Below are 15781 nucleotides of genomic sequence, written 5' to 3'. Positions count from 1 at the left end.
AGATCTCTTATTACTTGGTATCTCGGGGTGTTTGTCAGACCAAACGTTTGTTTTTATGTTGTATTCCTGTGAGGTAAACTACTACTAGTTTTTTGTTCCTGCTTTTGGCGTTACACATATGACTCATTCTCCATTTCCATTGGTGTTCCCAAGGATTCTCTACTCTCTCATACCCATTTTCCCTCCTCTTTTGCATCAGTAACTTTTAATATACTGTATATCTTCTTCAATTCGTGCATTTGCAGTTGAGTCAACCCGTAATATTTTTCCCACCACATCATTCCTTTACTCAGGTATTCACACACCCCAGATTGCCATTTCTTCGTCCATCAGCTCTTGCTATTAAGAGTTTTTTTCGATATAAATAAGTAGTAGCAGGACGCAGCTTCCTCTTATTTCAGTCGTCTGCCTTGTGAACCTTCAGTTCCGCTTGAAGGAAACGCATCTCAACCCCGCACTAATATCATCTCACAAGGTATCTTGTCAGAAATGTAAGGTCATATACACATTTCCAGTAGTTGAAGGTAAAATAAATCAGTAAACAGTATGCTTCTTTCCCCAGGAAGAATCAAACCCTCACCTCTCTCGGCAGGCCTGGGATAATAACCACAACAAATATATTTGAGAATTTTCTTCCCAAATTCGATAATCAAAACAATGCCTCTCTCAGGAGAGGGGATTACAGTAACCGATATACTATCAAGGAATTAGTATTTACGGAAATGCTTCCTATATCCAATGACTGAGCTTATGTTTAGAATCAGAGAAAATGTTGTTCCTTCCTGGCGGGGAATCGAACCCTGGCCTCCCGCGTGACAGGTGGGGATACTAACTACTATACTACCGAGGACTGGCTATTTATGAGACCTACTCTTCCCAAATTCAATGACTTGATCTTAGATATAGAATGAGAAAACGTTGTTCCTCCCCGGCGGGGAATCGAACCCCGGCCTCCCGCGTGACAGGCGGGGATACTAACCACTATACTACCGAGGACTGACCATTTATGAGACCTACTCTTCCCAAATTCAATGACTTGATCTTAGATATAGAATGAGAAAACATTGTTCCTCCCCGGCGGGGAATCGAACCCCGGCCTCCCGCGTGACAGGCGGGGATACTAACCACTATACTACCGAGGACTGACTATTTCTGGGACCTACTCTTCCCAAATTCAATGACTTGATCTTAGATATAGAATGAGAAAACATTGTTCCTCCCCGGTGGGGGAATAGAACTGACCTCTCTCCTCCCGCGTGACAGGCGGGGATACTAACCACTATACTACCGAGGACTGACTATTTCTGGGACCTACTCTTCCCAAATTCAATGACTTGATATTAGATATAGAATGAGAAAACGTTGTTCCTCCCCGGCGGGGAATCGAACCCCGGCCTCCCGCGTGACAGGCGGGGATACTAACCACTATACTACCGAGGACTGACCACTTGATATTAGATATAGAATGAGACCCAGTTAAAAGATGTTCCTCCCGACGGGAATCGAACCCACCTCCCACAGACAGGCGGGGATACTAACCACTATACTACTGAGGTCTCATTTCCTCGTTACTCTTCCCAAATTCAATGACTTGATATTAGATATAGAATGAGAAAACGTTGTTCCTCCCCGGCGGGGAATCGAACCCCGGCCTCCCGCGTGACAGGCGGGGATACTAACCACTATACTACCGAGGACTGACTATTTCTGGGACCTACTCTTCCCAAATTCAATGACTTGATATTAGATATAGAATGAGAAAACGTTGTTCCTCCCCATGGGAAATCGAACCCCTGGGGAATCGAACTCCTCCGCGTGACAGGCGGGGATACTAACCACTATACTACCGAGGACTGACTATTTCTGGGACCTCCTTCCCAAATTCAATGATTTGATATTAGATATAGAATGAGTTAAAAGATTGTTCCTCCCCAATGGGGAATCAGACCCCGGCCTCCCAAGACAGGCGGGGATACTAACCACTATACTATCGAGGACTGATGGTCACACTGACCTACTCATCCCAAATTCAATGACTTGATATGAGATATAGAATGAGAAAACAGTTAAAAGATCCTCCCCCTGACGGAATATAAACACTGAACCCCATCCTCCCAGGTGACAGGTTCTCACAAATGATACTAACCACTATACTATCGAGGACTGACTGCCTATTTCGTTCCCAGACTCTTCAGCTCTTCCCAAATTCAATGACTTGATATCTAGATATAGAATGAGTTAAAACGATGTTCCTCCCCGATGGGAATCGAACCCCGGCCTCCCGCGTGACAGGCGGGGATACTAACCACTATACTATCGAGGACTGACTATTTCTGGGACCTACTGCCTTGATGATTCAGCTCTCTGTCTCTCTCTCTCATTACTAGACCATTAAAATGGACCTCCTTCCCAAATTCAATGACTAAATTCAATGCCTCCAGTTGTGACAGGCGGGGATACTTGACCACTATACTATCGAGGACTGACTATTTCTGGTCACACTGCCTTGAACCTTGTTCCTTCCAGCTCTCTCTGTCTCTCCTCCATTACTAGACCCAGTTAAAAGATGTTGGCCTCCCGAGTAAATGGGAATCAACCCCAACCTCCCGCATGACAGGCAGGGATACAACCACTATATACCGAGGACTATGGTCACACTGCAAATTCAATGACTTGATATTAGATATAGAATGAGTTAAAGTTGTTCTCCCTCTGATACAAACCTCAGCCTCCAGCGTGACAGGTGATGGGATACTACTATACTACAGGATTATTTCTGGTCACACTATCTTCCCAGCTTCAATGAAAGATGACCCAGTTAAAAACGTTGTTCCTCCCCGACAAATCGAACCCGGCCTCCCGCGTGACAGGCGGGGATACTAACCACTATACTATCGAGGACTGACACACTTCCTGGGACCTCCTTCCCAAATTCAATGACTTGATTATTAGACCCAGAATGAAAAGATTTGTTCTCCCGATCCGAACCCAGCCTCCCGCGTGACAGGCGGGGATACTAACCACTATACTATCAAGGACTATGGTATTTAGTGGGGTTACTCTTTCAATTCAATGACTCTCTCATTACGATACAGTTGGCAAGAAAACGTTGTTTCTCCCGACCATGGAATTGAACCCGGCCTCCCGTGACAGGCGGGATACTATACTATCCAGGACTATACTGCCTCTGACCTCCTTTTCAGACCTCTCTGTCCCAAATTCAATGACTTGATCTTAAATAGAATGAGAAAACAGTTCCTCCCAGGCGACAAACTCATCGAACCCCGGCCTCCCGCGTGACAGGCGGGGATACTAACCACTATACTATCGAGGACTGACTATTTCTGGGACCTGTCTTCCTTTCAATGACTTGATCTTAGATATAGAGATGAGTTAAAAATGTTGTCCCCTTGGGAATCAAACCCCCACCTCCCAATGACAGGCGGGGATACTAACCACTATACTATCCGAGGACTGTGGTCACACTGACCTCTCCTTCCCAGCTTCAATGTCTTGATCTTACATAGACCCAAAAGACGTTGTTCCTCCCAAAATTACCCTGGCCTCAAATGAAGGCGGGGATACTAACCACTATACTACCGAGGAGTGACCATTTATGGACACACTTCAACCACATTCAATGTCTTAACCTAATATAGAATGAGCAACGTTGGATCCTCCTTCAGCTCTTCTCCAATACTCATTATTAGACCCAATTAAAACTTGATATTAGATATCCCCTGATGACAGAATACTAACCACTATACTATCTAACTGTGGTCACACTGCCTCCCTCCTTCAGCTCTCTGTCTCTTGATTACTAAACCCAATTAAAAACATTGTTCCTCCCCATGGGAATCGAACCCTGGCCTCCAGCGTGACAGGCAGGATACTAACCACTATACTATCGAGGACTGACTGGTTTCACACTGCCTACTCCTCCTTCAAATTCAATGTCTTCCTCATTACTAGACCCAGTTAAAAAAATCTTCCTCCCCAATGCAATAAATCGAACCCAGCCTCCCGGTGACAGGCGGGGATACTAACCACTATACTATCGAGGACTGTGGTCAGGACTGCCTGATTTCCTTCAGACTCTGTCTCTTCCCAAATTCAATTAAAAGATTGTTGATATTAGATTCTTGATAAATGAAACCACTATTATATTAATAGGACTCATGGTCACACTGCTTCCCTTTATTCTCCTTCATTGTTTCCTCATTACTAGACCCAGTTAAAAGATTTTCCTCCTGACGGGAATCGAACCCGGCCTCCCGCGTGACAGGCAGGGATACTAACCACTATACTATCGAGGACTGACTCACACTTCTGTCTCTAGCTCTCTGTCTCTCAAATTCAATGACTAGACTTATTAATAGAATTAAAAACATTGTTCCTCCCCGGCGGGAATCGAACCCTGGCCTCCCCAGCGTGACAGGCGGGGATACTAACCACTATACTATCGAGGACTGACTTATTTCACACTGACTCTTCTCTCCTTCAGCTTCTGGTCATGTCTTGAAATTGAATTTTAGACCTCAGTTAAAAGAATTTTCCTCCCCGAGAATGGGGAATTGAAACCCCAGCCTCCAAGCGTGACAGGCGGGGGATACTAACCACTATACTACCGAGGACTGACTGGTCACAGACTGGGTCACAATGCCTCTTCCCAAATTCAATGACTCTGATCTCTTCAGATATAGAATTAAAAACGATGTTCCTCCCCGACGGGGAATCGAACCCCGGCCTCCCGCGTGACAGGCGGGGATACTAACCACTATACTATCGAGGACTGTGGTCACACTGCCTTGTTCCTCCTTCAGCTCTCTGACTCTCTCTCATATTAGACCCAGTTAAAAGACCTATTTTGTTCCTCCCGGCAGGAATCGAACCCCAGCCTCCCGCGTGACAGGCGGGGATACTAACCACTATTACTATCGAGGACTGTGGTTTCTGGGACTGCCTCTATCCTCCTTCAGCTCTCTGTGACTCTCTCATTACAAGACCCAGTTAAAAGATGTTTCCTCCCCAATGATGGGAATCGAACACTTGACCTCCCGGCCTCCCATGTGACAGGCGGGGATACTAACCACTATACTATCGAGGACTGGTCACACTGCCTCTCCTCCTCCCAGCTCTGATTGAGCTCTCTCTCATTACTAGACCCAGTTAAAAGATTGTTCCTCCCCAATGGGGAATCGAACCTGCCTCCAGCGTGACAGGCATGGATACTAACCACTATACTATATCGAGGACTGTGGTCACACTGCCTTTCCTCCTTCAGCTCTTGTCCTCCCTTCAATGCTCCCGTTAGACCCAGTTAAAATGAGAAACATTGTTCCTCCCCTATACTGGGGAATCTGAACCCTATCCTCCCAGCATGACAGGCGGGGATACTAACCACTATACTATACTAACCACGGACTGTTTCACTGCCTCTCCTCCTTCAGCTTCTGTCTCTCCCTCTCATTACTAGAAATAGTTAAAACATGTTCCTCCCCAACGGGGAATCGAACCCCAGGCCTCCAGCGTGACAGGCAGGGGATACTAACCACTATACTATCGAGGACTGATGGTCACACTGCTGGGACCTACTCTTTCTAAAATTCTCTGTCTCTCATTCATTATAGACCCAGTTAAAAGATTTTCCTCCCCAACGGTTATGGGAATCAAACCCCAAATCCCACATGACAGGCTGGTTCTCATACTAACCACTATACTTAACAAGGACTGTGGTCACACTGCCTCATCCTTTCTTAGAGCTCTCTGTCTCTGAACCATTAGACCCAGTTAATGAAAAATGTTGTTCCTCCCGGACGGGGAATCGAACCCCTTACCTCCCGCAATACCGTGACATTACCGGCGGGGATACTAACCACTATACTATTAAGGACTGTGGTCACAACATTTATGAATTGTTCCTCCTTCCAAATTCAATGTCTTCAACTGTCATTAGATATAGAAGTTAAAAACTTAAGTTCCTCCCCTAATGGAATCGAACCCTGGCCTCCCGCGTGACAGGCGGGGATACTAACCACTATACTATCGAGGACTGGGTTTCACTGACCTCGTCTTCCCAAATTCAATGACTGTCTCTCTCTCATTAGTTAAAACATTGTTCCTCCCCAATGGGGAATCGAACCCCGGCCTCCCGTGTGACAGGCGGGGATACTAACCACTATACTACCGAGGACTACTGGTCACACTTGGGACCTACTCCTCCTTCAGCTTCAATGATTGAGCTTTAGAAATAGAATGTTAAAAGATTGTTCCTCCCCGACGGGGAATCGAACCCCAGCCTCCCGCGTGACAGGCGGGGATACTAACCACTATACTACCGAGGACTGTGGTCACACTGCCTCTCCTCCTTCAGCTCTCTGTTCTCTCTCATTACAAGACCCAGTTAAAAATTTTTTTCATTCCTTATTCCCACAGGAATCGAACCCAAATCCTGTGTGACAGGTTAGGGATACACTAAAACTATCAGAGGACTTGGTCACACTGCCTTCCTCCTCAGCTCTCTGTCTCTCTCTCATTATAGACCCAGTTAAAAGATGTTCCTCCTCAAATGGGGGAATCAAACCCCGGCCTTGCCTCCCGCGTGACAGGCAGGATACTAACCACTATACTATCGAGGACTGACTATTTCTGCCTACTCTTCCCAAATTCAATGACTCAGCTTAGAAATAGAATGAGAAAACATTGTTCCTCCCCTGATGGGGAATCGAACCCCAGCCTCCCAGCGTGACAGGCGGGGATACTAACCACTATACTATCGAGGACTGACTATTGCCTTGGGACCTACAGCTCTTCCCTCTTCAATGACTTGACATTAGTTAGAAATAGAATGAGAAAATTATTGTTTTCCTCCCAGGACTGTGATGGAAAAATGAACCCCATTGCCAACAATCCCAAGAAATTACTGTTTCTTGACAGGCTTTAACCACTATACTATCGAGGACTATGGTCACACTGCCTTCATCCTTTCAGCTCTCTGTCTCTCTCTCATTATAGACCCAGTTAAAAGATTTTCCTCCCCCGACAGGAATCGAACCCAGCCTCCAGGACAGACTGATACTAACTATACTACCACTACACTATCAGGACTGACTAACCATACTGCCTCTTCCTCAAATTCAATGACTTGTCTCTTAGATAGATATAGAATGAGTACAAAACCACTTACTATCGAGGAATTTATTTTCACCTGCCTCTTCCTCCTTCAGGAATCAACCAGTTAAAAGATGATTTCCCGCGTGACAGGCCTCCCGGACAGGATACTAACCACTATACTATCGAGGACTGTGGTCACAGCCTCCTACTCTTCCCCAAATTCAATGAGTTTACTAGACCCAGTGAAAACAATGTTTCCTCCTGACTCCCGGGAATTTTGACCCTATTTTTTCCATGTGAAAAGGCGGGGATACTAACCACTATACTATTATCGAGGACTGTGGTTTTGGGACCTACTCTTCAGCTCTCTTCTAATCTCATTGAGCTTAGAAATAGAATGAGAAAACGTTGTTCCTCCCCGGCGGGGAATCGAACCCCGGCCTCCCGCGTGACAGGCGGGGATACTAACCACTATACTACCGAGGACTGACTATTTTTGGGACCTACTCTTCCCAAATTCAATGACTGAGCTTAGAAATAGAATGAGAAAACATTGTTCCTCCCCGGCGGGGAATCGAACCCCGGCCTCCCGCGTGACAGGCGGGGATACTAACCACTATACTACCGAGGACTGGTCACTGTTTGGGACCTCTCTTCTTTCAAATTCAATGAATCTCTCTCATTATAAATAGAATGATTAAACATTGTTCCTCCCGATGGGGAATCGAACCCTGGCCTCCCGTAGGTGACAGGCGGGGATACTAACCACTATACTATCGAGGACTGACTATTTCTGGGACCTCTCTTCCCAAATTCAGTTACTGAAGACTCTAATCATTATAGAATGTTAAAACATTGTTCCTCCCGAATGGGAATCGAACCCTGCCTCCCGCGTGACAGGCGGGGATACTAACCACTATACTATCGAGGACTGACTGGTCACACTGCCTACCTTTCCTCCATTCTCTCTTCAATGACTCATTATAGAAATAGAATGAAAACATTGTTCCTCCCCGGCGGGGAATCGAACCCCGGCCTCCCGCGTGACAGGCGGGGATACTAACCACTATACTACCGAGGACTGACTGTTTTTGGGACCTACTCTTCCAAATTCAGTGATTGAGCTTAGAAATAGAATGAGAAAACATTGTTCCTCCCCGGCGGGGAATCGAACCCCGGCCTCCCGCGTGACAGGCGGGGATACTAACCACTATACTACCGAGGACTGACTATTTTGTCACACTTTACTGGTCAAATTCAATGACTCTCTGTCTCTCTCTCATCTAATAGAATGAGTTAAAAAATTGTTCCTCCCATGTTGTTAGAATCAACTCAAATATGCCTCCCGTGACAGGCGGGGATACTAAACACTATACTACCGAGGACTGAGAATACTATGAAGGCGGGGATTGGGACCTACTCTTCCCAAATTCAATGACTGATAATCTGTCTCTGTCTCTTCTCAGAATTAGAATGACCCAGTTAAAAGATTGTTCCTCCCAACGGGGAATCGAACCCTCAGCCTCCCAATGACAGGCGGGGATACTAACCACTATACTATCGAGGACTGACTGGTCAAACTGCCTTGTTCCCAAATTCAATGAATTCTGATCTCTCCATTTATAGACCCAATGTTAAAAGATTGTTCCTCCCGATGGGAATCAAACCCGGCCTCCAGTGTGACAGGCGGGGATACTAACCACTATACTATCGAGGACTGTGGTCACACTGCAGACCTCTCTTCAGCTCTCTTTCTCTCTCTCATTATAACCCAGTTAAAAGATTGTTCCTCCCCATCGGGGAATCGAACCCCAGGCCTCCCGCGTGACAGGCGGGGATACTAACCACTATACTATCGAGGACTGTGGTCACACTGCCTTGTCCTCCTTCAGCTCTCTGTCTCTCTGAGCATTACTAGAAGTTAAAATCAGTGTTCCTCCCCACGGGGAATCGAACCCCCGGCCTCCCAGCGTGACAGGCGGGGATACTAACCACTATACTATCGAGGACTGACTGGTTTTGGGACCTCTTTCTTCCTTCAAATTCAATGATTCAGCTTAGAAGTAGAATGATTTTTAGACCCAGTTAAAAGACTTCCTCCCGACAGGGAATCGAACCCCTATTCCCGCGTGACAGGCGGGGATACTAACCACTATACTATCGAGGACTGACTCACACTGTTTCCTCCTTCAGCTCTCTGTCTCTCTTCATGATAGACCCAGTTAAAAACATTGTTCCTCCCCATGGGAATCGAACCCAGCCTCCCGCGTGACAGGCGGGATACTAACCACTATACTATCGAGGACTGTGGTCACACTGGGACCTTCTCTTCCCAAATTCAATGACTCTCTCTTATTAATAGAATGAGTTAAAAGATTGTTCCTCCCCGATGGGAATCGAACCCGGCCTCCCGCGTGACAGGCAGGGATACTAACCACTATACTATCGAGGACTGTAAACATCACAGGACTGACCTTCATTTTTCAGCCTTCATTAGAAAGAATCACTCTCTTTCATTACTAGACCCAGTATTAAATAAAAATTCTCTTCCCCCGAAATCAGTCAATGCCTCCCGCTTAGAAATAGGGGGATGACTAACCACTATGCTATCGAGGACTGTGGTCACACTGCCTCTCCTCCTCAGCTCTCTGTCTGCCTCCTCATTACCCCTCCTCCCCGTGGGGATCGAACCCTGCCTCCCGCGTGACAGGCGGGGATACTAACCACTATACTACCGAGGACTGACTGGTTTCTGGGACCTACTCCTCCTTCAAATTCAATCTCTCTCTCATAGAAGATAGAATGAGTTAAAACATTGTTCCTCCCCTGAACTGGGAATCAACCCCTGGCCTCCCAGCGTGACAGGCGGGGATACTAACCACTATACTACCGAGGACTGACACACAATTTCTCCTCCTGGTTTGCTCTCTGTCTCTCTCTCATTATTACCAGACCCAGTTAAAAATTTCCTCCCTGATGGGGAATCGAACCCCAGCCTAGAGTGACAGGCGGGGATACTAACCACTATACTATTGAGGACTGTGGTCACACTGCCTCTTCCTCCTTCAGCTCTTCTCTCTCTCTCCTCATTACCAGACCCAGTTAAAAGATCTTCCTCCCCAATCAGGGAATCGAACCCCGGCTCCCAGACACAATGACAGAATTGGGGATAAACCACTATACTATCGAGGACTGACTCACACTTATAAGACCTTCTTCCTCAAATTCAGTGATCTCTGTCTTCTCTCCCCATAGACCCAGTTAAACAGATGTTCCTCCCCGATGGGGAATCAACCCGGCCTCCCCGCGTGACAGGCGGGGATACTAACCACTATACTATATTGAGAGGACTGTGGTCACACTGCCTTGTCCTCCTTCAGCTCTCTGTCTCTCTCTCATTATTGGACCCAGTTAAAAGATCTTCCTCCCCGACGGGAATCGAACCCCAGCCTCCAGCGTGACAGGTGGGATACTAACCACTATACTATCGAGGACTGTGGTTCACTGCCTTCCTCCTCCAGCTCTCTGTCTCTCTCTTAAATAGAATGAGTTAAAAGATGTTCCTCCTCCCCATGTGGGGAATCAAACCTGGCCTCCCAATGACAGGCGGGGATACTAACCACTATACTATCGAGGACTGTGGTCACACTGGGACCTCTCCTCCTCCTTCAGCTCTCTGACTGAGCTTTACTAGAAGTAGAATGAAAAAACATTGTTCCTCCCGTGAATGGGGAATCGAACTATCGAGGACTGTGGTAAACTGGCCTCCAAGCTCTCTGACAGGCGGGGATACTAACCACTATACTACCGAGGACTGACTCATTTTAACCTGGGAATTCTTTCAGCTCAAATTCAGTGATTGAGCTTAGAAATAGAATGTTAAAAGATTGTTCCTCCCAAGATGGGGAATCGAACCCCAGCCTCCAGCGTGACAGGCAGGGATACTAACTGAACCACTATACTACTAGGACTGACTATTTTGGGACCTGCTCTTCCTCAAATTCAATGACTGTTCTCTCTCATTAATAGAATGAAAAACATTGTCCTCCCGGACCTAATGGGAATCGAACCCGGCCTCCCCCAATGTGACAGGCAGGGATACTAACCACTATACTATCGAGGACTGTGGTCACACTTCTTGGACCTACTCTTCCCAAATTCAATGACTCAGAGCATAGAAATATAGAATGTAAAAAACATTGTTCCTCCCCACGGGGAATCGAATGCTGGCCTCATTCAACGTGACAGGCGGGGATACTAAATCACTATACTATCGAGGACTATTCACACTGCCTATAATGACCAAATCTCTGTCTCTCCTCATTTAATTTACCCAGTTAAAAGATCTTCCCAAATTCAATGACTTGATCTTAGATACTAACCATATACTATGAGGACTGTGGTCACATTGCCTTCCTCCTCCTTCAGCTCTCTGTCTCTCTCTCATTACTAAACCCAGTTAAAAGATCTTCCTCCCCATGGGGATACAACCCACTATACCCGCGTGATAGGCGGGATACTAACCACTATACTTTGTGGGACAACTATGAATTTAGCATCCTCCTTCAGCTGATTGAGCTCTCTCTCATTAGAGAATAAAAAATTCATTGAATCAAAACTGGCCCGGCGACAGGGGGGAAAACCACTATACTATCAGGACTGTGGTCACACTGCCTCCCTCATTCAGCTCTCTGTGACCCAGTTAATTTGACTTTCCTCCCCTGACGGGATACAAACCACTATACTGACCGGGGACTGACTATTTAAGAACTTTGGTCACTTTCTGGACCTACTTTCCCAAATTCAGTGATTGAGCTTTCAGAACTAGAATGAGTTAAAACATTGTTCCTCCCCGACGGGAATCGAACCCCCGCCTCCCGCGTGACAGGCGGGGATACTAACCACTATACTATCGAGGACTGACTGGTTTGGGACCTTGTTCTCCCAAATTCAGTGATTGTCTCTCTTCAAATAGAATGTTAAAAGATTGTTCCTCCCCGACGGGGAATCGAACCCGGCCTCCCGCGTGACAGGCGGGGATACTAACCACTATACTATCGAGGACTGATGGTTTTGGGACCTCTCTTCTCCAATTCAATGTCTCTCTTCATTAATAGACCCAGTTAAAACGTTGTTCCTCCCCAGATGAAATCGAACCCCGGCCTCCCCGCGTGACAGGCGGGGATACTAACCACTATACTATCGAGGACTGACCACTTATGACCTCGTCCTCCCAAATTCAATGACTTGATCTTAGATAGATTATAGAATGAGAAAACATTGTTCCTCCCCCTCCATAATCGAACCCCAGCCTCCCGCGTGACAGGCGGGGATACTAACCACTATACTATCGAGGACTGACTCATTTTTGGGACCTACTCTCCTCAAATTCAGCTGATTGAGCTTCATTAGTAGAATGAGTTAAAAGATTGTTCCTCCCCGACGGGGAATCGAACCCCGGCCTCCCGCGTGACAGGCGGGGATACTAACCACTATACTATCGAGGACTGTGGTCACACTGCCTCGACCTCTTTCAGCTTCTGTGATCTGATCTCATTACTAAGTAGAATGAGTTAAACATTGTTCCTCCCCCGATGGGGAATCGAACCCCGGCCTCCAGCGTGACAGGCGGGGATACTAACCACTATACTATCGAGGACTGACTGGTTTGGGACCTACCTCTTCCCTCCATTCAGCTGATTGAGCTTATTAATAGACCCAGTTAAAACATTGTTCCTCCCCACGGGGAATCGAACCCTGGCCTCCAGCGTGACAGGCGGGGATACTAACCACTATACTATCGAGGACTGTGGTCAAACTGCCTCGTCCTCCTTCAGCTCTCTGTCTCTCTCTCATTATAGACCCAGTTAAAAGATCTTCCTCCCGAGAGGGGAATCTGGCCTCCCTGACAGGCGGGGATACTAACAACCACTATACTATCGAGGACTGTGGTCACACTGCCTCGTCCTCTTCAGCTCTCTGTCTTCAATCATTACTAGACCCAGTTAAAATCTTCCTCCCCGAAGGGAATCAACCCTGGCCTCAGTGACAGGCGGGGATACTAACCACTATACTATCGAGGACTGTGGTCACACTGCCTCGTCCTCCTTCAGCTCTCTGTCTCTCTCTCAGATAGACCCAGTTAAAAGATTGTTCCTCCCCAATGGGGGAATCGAACTCCCCGGCCTGACAGGCGGGGATACTAACCACTATACTATCGAGGACTGTGGTCACTGCCTACTCACCTCCTTCAGCTCTCTGTCTCCTCTTACTAGACCCAGTTTGGGACCTCCTCCCCAAAATTCAATGACTTGATTGAGGGATAGAACCACTATACTATGAGGACTGTGGTCACATTGTTCCTTCAGCTCTCTGTCTCTCTCTCATACTAGACCCAGTTAAAAGACTTTCCTCCCCATCGGGAAATCCCCTGGCCTCCCATGACAGGCAGGGATACTAACCACTATACTATCGAGGACTATGGTCACACTGGGACGTCCTCCTTCAGCTCTCTGTCTCTCTCTCATTATTAGACCCAGTTAAAGATTGTTCCTCCCCCACGGGGAATCGAACCCCGGCCTCCCAGTGACAGGCGGGGATACTAACCACTATACTATCGAGGACTGACTATTTTGGTCACACTGCCTTGTCCTCCTTCAGCTCTCTGTCTGAGCTTAGAAATAGAGACCCAGTTAAAAGATTGTTCCTCCCTGACGGGAATCGAACCCCGGCCTCCAGCGTGACAGGCGGGGATACTAACCACTATACTATCGAGGACTGACTCACAACTGCCTCTTTTCTCCAAATTCAGATTCTGTCTCTCTCAGAAATAGAATGAGTTAAAAGATTGTTCCTCCCGAAGGGAATCGAACCCCGGCCTCCCGCGTGACAGGCGGGGATACTAACCACTATACTATCGAGGACTGACTGGTTTTGGGACCTGCTTGTCCCCAAATTCAGTGATTGAGCTCTCTCAAATAGAATGAGAAAACATTGTTCCTCCCGGCGGGAATCGAACCCGGCCTCCCGCGTGACAGGCGGGGATACTAACCACTATACTACTGAGGACTGACTATTTTGGGACCTACTGCTTGTCCCAAATTCAGCTGATTGAGCTGTAGAAATAGAATGAGACCCAGTTAAACATTGTTCCTCCCCGACGGGGATCGAACCCCTGGCCTCCCGCGTGACAGGCGGGGATACTAACCACTATACTACCGAGGACTGTGGTCACTACTTTCGGACCTCTGTCTCTTCCCAAATTCAAGTGACTTCCTCCCCAGGGAATAGAAATAGAATGAGGACTTGTTCACTCCCTTTTCCTCCTTCAGCTCTCTGTCTCTCTCTCATTAAGACCCAGTTGAAACATGTTCCTCCCCGACGGGAAATCGCCCCCTCCCGCGTGACAGGCGGGGATACTAACCACTATACTACCGAGGACTGACTACATATAAGACCCTACTAGCTCTCCCAAATTCAATGACTTGATCTTAGATAGATATAGAATGAGAAAACATTGTTCCTCCCCGGCGGGGAATCGAACCCCGGCCTCCCGCGTGACAGGCGGGGATACTAACCACTATACTACCGAGGACTGACCACATATAAGACCTACTCTTCCCAAATTCAATGACTTGATCTTAGATAGATATAGAATGAGAAAACATTGTTCCTCCCCGGCGGGGAATCGAACCCCGGCCTCCCGCGTGACAGGCGGGGATACTAACCACTATACTACCGAGGACTGACCACATATAAGACCTACTCTTCCCAAATTCAATGACTTGATCTTAGATAGAATAAAACATTGTTCCTCCCCGGGGAATCGAACTGACAGGCGGGATACTAACACTATACTACTGAGGACTGACCACATATAAGACCCACTCTTCCCAAATTCAATGACTTGATCTTAGATAGATATAGAATGAGAAAACGTTGTTCCTCCCGGCGAAATCGAACCCCTCCTCCCGCGTGACAGGCGGGGATACTAACCACTATACTACCGAGGACTGACCACATATAAGACCTACTCTTCCCGAATTCAATGACTTGATCTTAGATAGATATAGAATGAGAAAACATTGCTCCTCCCCGGCGGGGAATCGAACCCCGGCCTCCCGCGTGACAGGCGGGGATACTAACCACTATACTACCGAGGACTGGGTCTTTGTCCCAATTCTTTCATGTCTATCGTAAAAGGAAATGTACTCGTAATTTAATTATAAGGAATAATGACATTCTACCAAATCTTCTTATTTTCTTATTCATTGCGTAAATCTCCTTGTCTTAGCAAATTATTTAAGAGAATAATATTATTCCTCATTTGTTTTATTTCGTACTTATTGCAGGTGTTTCTTTTATCTGGTGTGGAAGCCTTTTTTCTCTTTTTTAATTAAGTACAATAGGTATTTTTAGTTTCACACGTAAAATTTCACTTTAAATTTTTCCCAGAAGACAGTCAGACTCACACTTGAAGGCTGGCTATTGATTCAGTGTTTAAAAAAAGGTTATTCTTTTACGTCAGCTTTAAAAAAGGACTGCTGATTTTTAAGGTTCCTTGTTCCTTCATTGTGATGTTTGTCTTTAATATTCCAGCTGGAAAAGGTTTATAAAAAAAAAATATGACTCGCCGTGTTTTGATTCGTTCTCAGTGAAGACGAGAAAC

General features: G+C 46.6%; 13 non-coding genes across 13 annotated transcripts; all 13 read right to left on the bottom strand.

Moving 5' to 3' along the window:
* Positions 1-924: 924 nt before the first annotated feature.
* TRNAD-GUC (transfer RNA aspartic acid (anticodon GUC)) lies at positions 925-996 on the bottom strand. Its single transcript has one exon. It is a non-coding gene; the product is annotated as a tRNA-Asp (tRNA).
* Positions 997-1070: 74 nt separating this feature from the next.
* TRNAD-GUC (transfer RNA aspartic acid (anticodon GUC)) lies at positions 1071-1142 on the bottom strand. Its single transcript has one exon. It is a non-coding gene; the product is annotated as a tRNA-Asp (tRNA).
* A 226-nt stretch (positions 1143-1368) lies between these two features.
* On the bottom strand, positions 1369-1440 carry TRNAD-GUC (transfer RNA aspartic acid (anticodon GUC)). Its single transcript has one exon. It is a non-coding gene; the product is annotated as a tRNA-Asp (tRNA).
* A 185-nt stretch (positions 1441-1625) lies between these two features.
* On the bottom strand, positions 1626-1697 carry TRNAD-GUC (transfer RNA aspartic acid (anticodon GUC)). Its single transcript has one exon. It is a non-coding gene; the product is annotated as a tRNA-Asp (tRNA).
* A 3023-nt stretch (positions 1698-4720) lies between these two features.
* Positions 4721-4792, bottom strand: TRNAD-GUC (transfer RNA aspartic acid (anticodon GUC)). The gene has a single exon. It is a non-coding gene; the product is annotated as a tRNA-Asp (tRNA).
* A 2735-nt stretch (positions 4793-7527) lies between these two features.
* Positions 7528-7599, bottom strand: TRNAD-GUC (transfer RNA aspartic acid (anticodon GUC)). The gene has a single exon. It is a non-coding gene; the product is annotated as a tRNA-Asp (tRNA).
* A 73-nt stretch (positions 7600-7672) lies between these two features.
* TRNAD-GUC (transfer RNA aspartic acid (anticodon GUC)) lies at positions 7673-7744 on the bottom strand. The gene has a single exon. It is a non-coding gene; the product is annotated as a tRNA-Asp (tRNA).
* A 378-nt stretch (positions 7745-8122) lies between these two features.
* On the bottom strand, positions 8123-8194 carry TRNAD-GUC (transfer RNA aspartic acid (anticodon GUC)). Its single transcript has one exon. It is a non-coding gene; the product is annotated as a tRNA-Asp (tRNA).
* A 72-nt stretch (positions 8195-8266) lies between these two features.
* TRNAD-GUC (transfer RNA aspartic acid (anticodon GUC)) lies at positions 8267-8338 on the bottom strand. Its single transcript has one exon. It is a non-coding gene; the product is annotated as a tRNA-Asp (tRNA).
* A 4210-nt stretch (positions 8339-12548) lies between these two features.
* TRNAD-GUC (transfer RNA aspartic acid (anticodon GUC)) lies at positions 12549-12620 on the bottom strand. Its single transcript has one exon. It is a non-coding gene; the product is annotated as a tRNA-Asp (tRNA).
* A 2015-nt stretch (positions 12621-14635) lies between these two features.
* TRNAD-GUC (transfer RNA aspartic acid (anticodon GUC)) lies at positions 14636-14707 on the bottom strand. The gene has a single exon. It is a non-coding gene; the product is annotated as a tRNA-Asp (tRNA).
* Positions 14708-14785: 78 nt separating this feature from the next.
* On the bottom strand, positions 14786-14857 carry TRNAD-GUC (transfer RNA aspartic acid (anticodon GUC)). The gene has a single exon. It is a non-coding gene; the product is annotated as a tRNA-Asp (tRNA).
* A 346-nt stretch (positions 14858-15203) lies between these two features.
* Positions 15204-15275, bottom strand: TRNAD-GUC (transfer RNA aspartic acid (anticodon GUC)). Its single transcript has one exon. It is a non-coding gene; the product is annotated as a tRNA-Asp (tRNA).
* Positions 15276-15781: the final 506 nt, after the last annotated feature.

The sequence above is a fragment of the Macrobrachium rosenbergii genome, chromosome 40 (genome assembly GCF_040412425.1).
Source record: "Macrobrachium rosenbergii isolate ZJJX-2024 chromosome 40, ASM4041242v1, whole genome shotgun sequence".
NCBI classification, from domain to species: domain Eukaryota; kingdom Metazoa; phylum Arthropoda; class Malacostraca; order Decapoda; family Palaemonidae; genus Macrobrachium; species Macrobrachium rosenbergii.
This window is presented reverse-complemented; position numbering and strand designations above follow the sequence as displayed.